At 43.3% G+C, this 10,135-nt stretch overlaps 1 long non-coding RNA gene across 1 annotated transcript; it reads left to right on the forward strand.

The window, feature by feature from the left end:
- The first annotated feature begins 4,203 nt into the window (after positions 1–4,203).
- Positions 4,204–9,786, forward strand: LOC107317782 (uncharacterized). Its single transcript, XR_014932930.1, has 2 exons — positions 4,204–4,534; positions 8,526–9,786. It is a non-coding gene; the product is annotated as an uncharacterized LOC107317782 (long non-coding RNA).
- The last annotated feature ends 349 nt before the right edge of the window (positions 9,787–10,135 follow it).

Consider the following 10,135-nt stretch of genomic DNA (forward strand, 5'->3'; position numbering starts at 1 on the left):
GTGGGGGAAAAGCCAAATTTGTTCTGCCTACGCAAGCTTATGCATTGAGAAATCTATGCCAGTGTTATTTTGGACTATGTTTTCTCAGAATCCCTCCAGGCAAACCACTGGTAACACAGCACTGGCTGGTTCTTCATAGCAAATGGATGGACCTACATCCATTGTATTTTGTGAACTTCAGAAAAGCTTCGCAATTTACATTTTGTTATTTAAAAGAAAAACTCCCAGACAAGCAATTTAATACTATGTTCATAAATCTCATGTACAATTAAGAGGCACATTTAAGCCCTGTAGATTAGAAGTCAATACACAAAGTGTAACACTGATAATTCATTCTGTCATAGCTGTACTGAGCACTATTTTGGTAGGCAAAAACGTACACCATCTCTGCCACTGTAATTGTCACAGTTGTGCTAACAATTTAAATAATAATTTACATGCAGAATCATTAAGGTTGGCAAAGATCTCAGTGACGCCCCTCAAGCCAGGGGCCATCAGCAGCTGTCATCCTAGCCAGGCCCTGCCCATGGCCAACCCTCACAGCAGGGTACCCACAGCCCACAGGCAGTGCCTTCAGCCAGGGGTGGTTCACCCAAACCATCCCACTGCTCTGCATTTCCCTGTGAAGTGCTGAACACCAAGTTCCAAGCTGGCAGTGTCTACTGCTCCTGAAACAAAGTGAGACAGAGGAGCCAGCCTTGCAACCACCATCACTGGATAGTTACAGATCAAACTACACAACAAAATGAATTAAGGTGGCAACCTGCTACTGTTTTATTGCTTTGTAAGTGTGCTGAAGGTGGTGAGTTGGGTGCTGCATTAGAAGTGACAGAAGCATGTTGGATCCTGAACCCATGGTGTGGTGATTTCACCAAGTCATTTGTGCTGAAAACAGTGATGGGGAAGGTAGAAAAGGCAGCGTGCAGATGCCGAGATCTGGTAGGCACTGACAGATAATAACTCTGGTGTGGGGTTGGCTGTGCAGCTGCAGGCTGTAGGGACAGTGAGTGCTATTGCCCTGCATATAGTTTTGTGCTGTGACAAGGCAGTGCTGACTGCTGGCCTTGGGCAAAGGGACAACCCATGCCACTATCAGGCCTGCTTTGGGAAACACCACCTGTAGGCTCACTTAGGGGCAGGAAGACACAGCTCAGCAGCTGCAAAGTGTGAGCAGGAGCACAGCAGAGCTAGGAGTGTGGGCAAAACCACGGCCACAAACAGTCTACAGACCCTGAGGGGTGATGGTGACTGTAATGGCCAGGGAGCTGGAGTGTGACACCAGGAAGCTGTCGGCCAGAAACAGCAAGAATTGGTGCTCCAGGCTCCTCTCATTTAGTAGGGTTTGTTCCTCCAGAAGAGTTTACTTCAGGGAGATCTTTCATTACAAGGCAGGATTACCCTGGCTTCCTGAATTCTGCCAAGTACAAAGCAGAGTGTATGAATTATTGAACTCTTCGTTTTCTATGCACACCCTGGGTAATGGCAAGGCTGCGCATTAAGAGGACAACCTGCAGATTATTCAATTTTTATGTTCTTTATTAACGCGGCGTATCAAGTATACACACATCAGCAGCACACTGAAGAAAGTTTGCTTTAGACTCAAGTATTATGCAAAGCAAATAAATTATTACAAAAAGGGTTCTTCCCCAATTTGTTAGCAGGTTCAATTATTGTGCCACTTAACCTGACTATTTTAATGTTCATCTCCTTCTCACTCCATGTGAAACCTTTATTACTAACAGTATAATCATTCAAAAATACGCTAAAGCCTCAGACTGCTGAAAAATTTTGGTTTTAGAGCTTAATTCAAGGTGCATAGCAAGCATTACTGAATCAGAAGAAAGCTGGCACATACTGTGCCTGCTGTTGGATACATCACTGATATCATTGCCGGGAACAAAGAAAACAATCCCCTGTTTTAATTAAAGGCAAAATTATGGATACAGCTTGTCTGATGCCAGCATGAAACAGAGAGGTTCAGCAGTTACCTGTGTTCCCTACACCACGCAGACAAATTAGTATTACTTTTTTTTTTACTTTTTATTTTCCTCTTATCAACCTTGCATATCTGCAAGGGTAGTAAAAAATATGACTGAACCTAAGTTCTCTCCAGATATCAAAGAGAAATTTTCACACACTCTTTGAGTTACTTACTCAGCAAGAAGCTACTGTGTTAAAGTCAACTACTCTGCAACAAAGCACAACCCATAGCCAATGCCACATGGCAGGCTTCACTGCAGGCACTCCATGAGTGACTTCTGGGTGCCTGTACAGACTGATCAGTCTGTGCTTATGTTTTTATCATCAGATATTTTCTGATTATTAAAGAATAGTAATCAGGCAGATCAACACCACCTCTCAATCTGATGTCATCTGCAAGGTCTCCAGCCACCAGACCAGGCTGCCCAGAGCCACATCCAGCCTAGCTTTGAATGCCTTCAGGGATGAGACATATCCAGCCACTCTTCCCCAGGCCTGTACTGTTGCATAAGGTTCTTATGGCCCAGGTGCAAAACTCAGCACTTATGCTTGCTCAGCTTCATGCTGTTGGCCTCAGATCACTGATCCAGCCTAATCAGATCCTTATCTTCAAGCAGACTGACAGTCACTACCTAAGCTGTTATCATCTACAGAGTTTCTGAGGGTGCAGCTGATGGCTTCATCCAGCTCCCTGATAGAAACATCCAATAAAACTGGCCCCAGTACTGAGCCCTGGGGGACACCTCTGGTGAGCAGCCAGCAACAGGACTTCACTGCACTCACTGTGACTCGGAGCCCAGGCAGATCTCCACTCAGCAAACTGTACACCTGCCCAAGCCACAAACAGACAATTTCTCCATGAGAACAGTGTGGGAATTCAGGGCAGTACAGAGGACACAACTAATTTTCAACTCACAGACACTGTTGACAGATATGGGATTACTTGTGTACACGTCGATCGTGCCAGTAGGAATTAATACACTGTGAAACCCAGCTGTACAGATCAGGTATGTGCCAAGAATTCTTCTGAAAAAGACCTGCTTTAGCATTTGCTAAATTCTAACGAGGCACTGCAAGCTTTGTTGGAACAAGGCCTGTGTGAGATGGTTGAAAACTTCTTTTAAAATTTGAAAGGAAAATGTATTTAATCAAATATATAAAGATGACATCAGGAGTTAGTAAAACTATTCATATAAAATGAAATTATTCAGTATGCTTATTCAATCATATTCTGCCATTTATCTGTCTTTACATATGTAGAAGAGAAAGATCTGCTCCAATTTCCTAGATGCTTAGCTGTTTGAAAGAGTAACGTAATAAGTGAATTGATAAGTAATGAAAGCATTAACTGTCATATAAAGATTATGACTGTGGTGCTCGGTGGTGCAATTAAATTTAATGTTTGTTTCTCTGTCTGTGTGAATAACGATAAGATTTCCCCTGTGACTATCTAGGCAGCTGACTTATAACATCAGGACAACTGCTCTGAGTAGCCGGTGCAATTTGTTACTAACCATGTCATTAAAACCAGGTTCTGCAATTACCATAAGCGACTGTAAGCAGTAAGCAAAGTGATGGCATTGCAGTGTGATTACATACACAAAATACCAGCATAAAACTGCCCCCAAATCAGGTCACCCATTAAAAGAAAAAAAATAATAAATACTCATTTCAATAGCAGTGAGATGTAAAACAGTATTCGTGTTTTGGTTTGTTTTCTGTTATGAGCTCTAACACGAGTATCATTAGATTCAGATATCAATAGTTTTGAGTAAAACAACGAAGAAGACATTAATAGCAAGTGAAGATCAATCAAAATCAGAAATTGTGGAGAAAAATAAAGGGGCAAACTAAGAAACAGAAAACTTGACATTTACAACAAACAGTTATTGAGAGAAATACATCAACTGCCATCTAATTAAATAAAGGAAAGCATTCTGCTGCTAGCCTTGAAGAACCCTGAAAATCACTTGTTCTTCAGGAGCACTTATAATAATAATAATAGCAGTGTCATTTCAATGTGCATGCTTTTACAGAGATCTCAACATCATTCAATAAAATTCACCCAGAGACAAAGAGCATCTCACAGAGGTGCAGTCTTAAGATTGCATAACTGGCCATTTAGTGCAGAACATTCATCTATCCCACACTGGGGCTGGATTTTTTCTGTGGCATGCATTACTGGCCATTTGCTTCTATTGTCTGACCAGCCTCAGTGGGATATCCAGTGCCTCAACAGAGAGATCCACCTTCAGTAACAGTAGCAATGGTCACCCTATCCTCTGCTCATCTAAACTAAGCTTCAGCATCTTGTGCAATAATGGTGTATAGGAACTGTTAAGTTCTGGCCTGAACCACTGATTGAGCACCTGGGGAAAGCAGCGAGTCAGCCCTGGGAGCACAGGTGAGGGCAACTCAGTTGTGGGACAGGAAGGGGTGGAGTCTGGCTGCACCTCTCTTAGACCTCATTTAAGGGCTGACTGCCCCTGGAGAAGGGTCTCTGGCTGGATGTCCGTTCCTTGGTGGAGCTTTCCCCTGGAATCTTCTGATATGGGTAAGCAAACTTCTTCCCTTATAACATCTCTCTATTCCACCGGTCCTTCCACCATTACACCTCTGGTGAAACAGCTTTTCCCATTGTACTGATCTGCCTGTTGCTACGAATGGCATGATTACCTTGGCTTCAGCTGCTGCTAATGAGAAATTAGTGATGCCCTAAGCAGAAGAGAAAGCTTAAGTTAAGTCACTTGTAATTGCACTGGGCTGATAATGAGGATCCTCCTCCTATCTCAGTTTCCATCCTGTATCCCCACATGCTTTTCTCTGCCACACAACCAAGGCTGCTACTGCATTTTGCAGTCACTATGTCTGGGTATGCTGGGAAGCTTCTGGAAGTCTGGTGGCCATTCAGATGTACCTATCTGAATTCAGGCTTTTCCTTTCTGTTCTTTCTCACCTTTATGAACATCCCAGTCACCCAGGCATTATATCCCTTCATTCCATCAAAGTTCAGCCCTGCAACACCTACCAAATTTATTGAAAATTTCCTCAGTCACTGGAGTTCTTGGTGATCTGAACTAATTTTAATGCCCCCAGGAGATTCAGTTAATCAAGGCTGTACAATACATGATATACAGGATGTGACTGATGTTAAATTGACTACAAGATAATTAGATGCTAATGTCACCATTGTGTCAGGATGACATGAATGTCACTAACACAGCTGTGTAATTTCTGATTGACTGCAGTGTCACCTTGAAGCTTGCTGAAGGCACCCTAATTGTGGTAATGACATGTTTGTAGCGTTGCCCTGTCTATAGGGTGTGCTGTTTGGGTGTAGGCAGGCACTGTGGTTACAGCTGCTCCTGTGCACACAATGCTCCTTCACCTATAGTTGTAGGAAAGCCTGTAACCAGGGAGAAGATAACACAAGGATGATCTGAAATAACTTCCTTCACCCTCAGCTCAACTCCCACCTGAACTCATCCTTCACCTGCATTCACACACAGAAACACTTGTCTCCATTCTCTGCCTCTTAGATGTGCTAATTCTGAGCAAACTACTGCAGTCCTCAGAGCAATGAAATAACAAACTGTGTGAATCCTGATGTTTTTATTTTTAGCAATTTGATGAATCATTTTTTTTTCAATCAGGAAATTGGAGGATTTGATACAGTAAGGGCAGCAAGAAGGAAGGTTCTCAAAGACCACCAGGAAATAAGTGTTAGCTCCCTTGCTGAATGTGTTAATGGATTAAAATAAAGAGCTGCACATAGCAGTTATCTCCTCTACCCCAATTTTTTTGGTTCAGTAATCAATATCTAATCAGATATTAATCATATTGGACATGGGATAATCCCTTTAAATGTATAGGATTCCTACTTCTTGTATTGAAGCAGTAAAACTTGCGCCGATCCAGAGAAGAAAAGTACTTGTGAAGTGCAAAACATCGCATGTACCTGGAGCATTCAGAGCTCCCCTGGAAATCTTTCCCAGCTCTTTTTCTTCTGTTACTTGCAGCCCCAGACCTCTTCCTGTTCCTCACATCTTTCCTCTTTTTCCAGCCTCTTCTCTCCAGCCTTGCAGGATCAGAGATCTGCAGGAATGTGTCTCAGAAGGCCATGTTGTAATCCATGCATGCGTGAGGATACAAGCTTAGCCCAAGTGTGCCTTCACCTTTCAGCTACACATCAGTCTGGAATACTTCCCCACAAGGCCTACTTTAAAACTAAGGGCACATAGAAACAGAGCGTGGAGGTGGGGGAAAATAAAAACACAGAAGGAAAAGGAAAATCTTATGTTGCTTCATGCTGAAATACTGGGAGAGAAAGGAAAGACAGAATCCCTGCTTGGTGCAGTCAGGTCTCCATCTCTAAGGCTGTTTTGCGGTGCAGGATGCTGGGCATTTTGCAGGATGTGTTGTTCCAGGCAGGAACTTCTGGCAGGGTCTCTTCTCCAGGTGTCAGGGAATGATGTTTGTTTACACATACAGATCTCTCAGCACTGACCTGATGTGGGGCCAGAGCACAGCAGGGCAGGAAAGAAGGAAAGTCAGAGAGCAAAGTGTGACAGAGGAGAGGTTGTTTACCAGAAGTTCCACATCATCAGGAAGAAATTCACCTGGATAACTGCATCTCCAGGCTTCTCAACTTCAGGGAAGGGATTGTGACCAAATGCTCTCTGCAACCTGAGGGCTTGCTTCCATTCTAGGCAATGCAATGAGAGTTCATGAGACTTCAGCGCCCTCCACACAGACATCTTTTCTGCTTTCCTAAGATTGGATACATAAAACCTCTTCTCTTCTGCACCACAAAACAGAATTGATTTTAATCTCAGTTGGATTTTACATTTATCAGCTTTTTGGCACAAAAGTTGGACAATACTCATGAAATGAATAAGGAAGAGAATATCTATAAAGATATTAAGATATTTAAGTGCACAAACATCGCTCAGGAGTCCCCCCCTTTCTTTTTCTAAATCTTTTATGGCCATACATCCTTCTTAGAAACACAATCTAGAGGAGCCCCATAGTCTACAATAAAACTATTCCTACCTATTGTAGCCTCAAATTTAATTAAAACGAAAAGACTAATATTGCCTTAATTACATTCTGAAGGCTTTCTTCATTAGTGGGTACATAGAAGCACAAGCAATCAAGGTCTTAAATACATCTGTGATTTGTGAGATCCAGGCACGTACCTTTGAAGCTTAAATGCTTTGTACTGGGAACTGGATGGAGGACCCAATATTGAAAGTTATGCTTGTGAGGCACGGAACCATGGAATGCTAACCAGCAGGTGTTAAGATGAGCTGTTCTTGCTGTTGTGTCAGCAGTACCCCGTCCTAACAGGCCCTGCAGGTTGGTGGGAAGTAGAGTGAGCTGGGTCAGCCTCATCCTGCAGGAGGGAGCGGCAGAGGCAGAACTACACCAGCTTCAGTTTGAACACCAGCAAAACTGCAGGTTGTGTCCTGTGCTGTTAAACAGTATTTATGCATGCAAGTGGCCAGCTAGGTGTATAATTGCCCTGTTATGTTCATTCTCAGTTGGAACTCGTGAGTGTTGGGCACATTCAGAGACTTGGCGTCGCAACATGCAGAGCAGTGCATTAAGGCATCAAAAAGGGTAACTTAAAAGTCATTGCCATGGCGACTTGACAACTTATTTTGCAGTATATGTTCTATGAAATATGTATGATTCTATTTTATATATATCATTTGTTTTTAGCATTTCATTTCTGATAATAGCCTTTTAATGATAATCACAGTCTTTTAATGATGGTAATAATTAGACTCATAAATTAAGATATTTTATGTTAACTATGCTGAAATCCTTTAAAAATATTTATTTTTCCCAGCACTTTAAAAGCTGCTTTGCTCTTTTGTGCTGTCTGGAATCCGTTCAGAGCAGAACTCAGAAGCATTCCTGGAGCTCCTTCCATCCCCAGCTGTGCAGGGCTCCCCATACCTGTTTCTTCTTTCCTTAAGGATGCGATAAGGAGGATGAAATCACCTTTTCATCCACCCTTTTCATAGGAAGGGCCATCAGTAACATTCTCTGTCTTTTTATTAACCACAAACTGTTGCAGGATGAAATGCTGGTGATGAACCTGTAAACAAAGGGCTGAGGACAGCACCACCAAACACTGAAGTACCCAGAGCTGGAGGCACTGCCTGCTCTCCCTGGAGCAATCAGTAACCTTTCTCTGTAGTCTTCACTTCTCTCTCCTAAAGCTAATATTCAATACTGAGGTGACTTACAACTTTCCCATTCTTTGAAGAAAACATCTTTACTGACTTTCCAGTTAAGAAGTATTGACAGCTTTCAGTAAGGTAATATATCCAGAGGGGAAATCTCGATTCATTTGATCTTGCAGTGCCCCATATTAAATAGGAAGTTTTAATTATACATCTAACAGTTACTTACCCTTTTTGACATAGTTTCATTAGATTTTTATTGAAGACAGGGCTAGGGAAATAGAGCACCATTAATACTTCTATTTGTAATTCTTTTTAATTTTTTTTCTTTCTTTTTTTTTTTTTTTTAAGGGAAAGGCCTCAATCTCCTAAATACTAGGCACTTAATGGAGCACACTCCTATGCCAAGCAGGCTGCTGAGCTCAGCAGGACTCAGACCACACCCCAGCAAGTCCCGTGTCAGCTGGTTCATTGTCTGCCAAGATGTGTGTGCAGAGCACAGCATCTTCTAGTCGTGTGCTTCAGATGTGACAGAGCACTTTGGGGACCCTAAGGAGACCCATGGAAACCTGCACTAGTGACACCCTCCAACTGTATGATGGCATTGGAGGAGAGGCTGTTCTATTGCTCCACAGCAATTTTGGAGACGATGAGTGGTGCTTCAGTTTCCAAGGAGAGGTCTCAACTTTGTCAGTACTCAGAGTAAAAGACTGTGACCTCAACAAAGCTGCAGTTCCATTGACTTGCCAGCATGTGCTTCTCCTCTCTGCTGCAACTCATCTTCATCCACTTCCTGCTCCCATTCGTAACTGCATTACAGGCTGGCATGGAGGCAGGAAAGTTGTAAGGATCATTGTATTGGAAACAGGACAATAAACCACATCTTGGAGCCGACAGCACTTTGTAGCACAGTGGAGTGCTCAAATCAGGTCTGAGGTGACCACACCTCACGTACATCAACTCAGCTGCAGCTGAGTAAAGCATCACAACAGACCTGTGGAATACTGGTTCAATGGTAAGCAGCCAGCAGAGCTGAAACCACATTGCACTGCATAGCACAACATCACACCTTTAGCCAGGCAGTGGTTCAACCACAAGCAGATGGTGCTGCTGTTTTCTCAGAGGTTTTAGAGCACAGTGCTTCTGGACAGATGTGGGAGAAGGGATCAGCCAGTGCTGCTGGCCAAGATCTGGCCTGGGGAATAAGGCTGTCCTTCATAGGGACAGCAAGCACTGCAGCTCTGTGTGCACATGAGGACACAGCACTCTGCATGCTGCCATGGTGTATCAGCACTCTCTTGTGTACCTGTCCCCCTCCCAGCCCTGCACACACGTCCTGCAGTGGACCAAGGTAAAAGGAGCAGTTCTGCCCTGACTGAAAATGAATCCTCTGGGCAAAGTATGAATCCATTATTATTCACCCAGATATTTTAACGCTTTCATTGAAAGAAAACCTCAATTGAAGAAATAATTATAGTAGATCCCCTCTCTATGGTAACAATGGGAAGAGAACATTATCACTATCGCTTGTGGCAACAACTTGAACTGAAATGGGCTAAAGAGGAAAAAATAATTAGAATGAGACACACACACCTGACTCTGAAAGAAAGATTGTTTGTGCCTAATACATTAGAGAAATTGCCCAAGAAGGGTTCAGCAAGATCCTGCCTTATCTGCTGCTCACAGGACGCTGAGCACCAGCTCCGCAGGCTGCAGCAGCTGAGCAGGCTGGGACCAGCACCAGCTGCCAGCAGGAGGTCAGCAGCCCTGCAGACAGGTGTGCAGGATACACTGCACAGCTTTATCTACAAGAGACTCTTGGGAAAAACAGAGATTGAGAAGAGCAAGAGCATCATCCTGCACACAGCCTGCCCCAGGAGAATGGCTCCATGCTGTTCACCATTGTAAGGGGTAATGAAAGGCAGCATTGCTTATCAGGAGCCAGGCCACATGTCTCTGCA

The sequence above is a fragment of the Coturnix japonica genome, chromosome 11 (assembly GCF_054131305.1).
Source record: "Coturnix japonica strain WE chromosome 11, WE-NBRP24, whole genome shotgun sequence".
NCBI classification, from domain to species: domain Eukaryota; kingdom Metazoa; phylum Chordata; class Aves; order Galliformes; family Phasianidae; genus Coturnix; species Coturnix japonica.